Genomic DNA, 942 nt, shown 5'->3' with positions numbered 1-942 from the left:
ATCCAAATCATTTATTTCGGTTATTAACAGCTGTGGCTCCAACACTGATCCATGCAGTACCCCAATAGTAACAGCCTGCCATCCTGAGAAGGACCCGTTATTCCTGTTCTCTGTTTTCAGTCTGTTAAACAATTCTCAATCCATCCCAGTATATTATCCCCAATCCTATGTGCTCTAATTTTGTTTACTCACCTCCTGTGTGGGACATTACCAAAGCATCCACTGGTTCTCCTTTATCTGTTCTGCAGGTAACATCCTCAAAAAACTCAACAGGTTTTTTCAAACCTGTTTACTTTTAATAAATCTATGTTGACTCTGCCCAATCATATCATTATTTTCTAACTGTCTAGCTATCACATCCTTTATAATTGGTGTATTCTTCTCCATGCTGCTATGGAACACTTTCAGTGACTCAGATGGGGGTGTTCATCTGTATATCAGAGCTGACGACAAGCAGTTCATCTTGGCAAGACTCCACTTGGACGTAGAGTCTTGGACGTAGAGACTCCACTTTCCATCAACATTGACATCACTGTGGAGGTTGTCAACAGCTTCCCATACCTTCGATCAACAATCACCAGCAATCTGTCCCTTGATACTGAAATCAGCACCAGGATTGCCAATGCTGCAGCTGTCATGTCAAAGTTGAGAAGACAAGTGTGAACCGACAGCAAACTGACCGAAAATACAAAGCTCCACGTGTACTCGGCTTGTGTTCTCAGCACATTCCTTTATCGTAGAGAAGCATCAACAACTTATACAAACCAAAAAAAGCGGCTGAACAGCTTCCACCTCCACTGCCTCAGATGGATACTGGGCATCTCCTGGCAGGACAGAGTGCCGAATGTGGAAGTGCACCAGCGTGCAGGGATCCGCAGCATGTTTGCCTTCTTGAGTCAGCGGTGACTCTGTTGACTGGGCCAAATGGATGACGGTCACATT

This window comes from Heterodontus francisci, unplaced genomic scaffold (assembly GCF_036365525.1).
Source record: "Heterodontus francisci isolate sHetFra1 unplaced genomic scaffold, sHetFra1.hap1 HAP1_SCAFFOLD_146, whole genome shotgun sequence".
Classification (NCBI taxonomy): Eukaryota; Metazoa; Chordata; class Chondrichthyes; order Heterodontiformes; family Heterodontidae; genus Heterodontus; species Heterodontus francisci.
The sequence above is the reverse complement of the archived record's forward strand: the minus strand, read 5'-3'. Positions refer to the sequence as shown.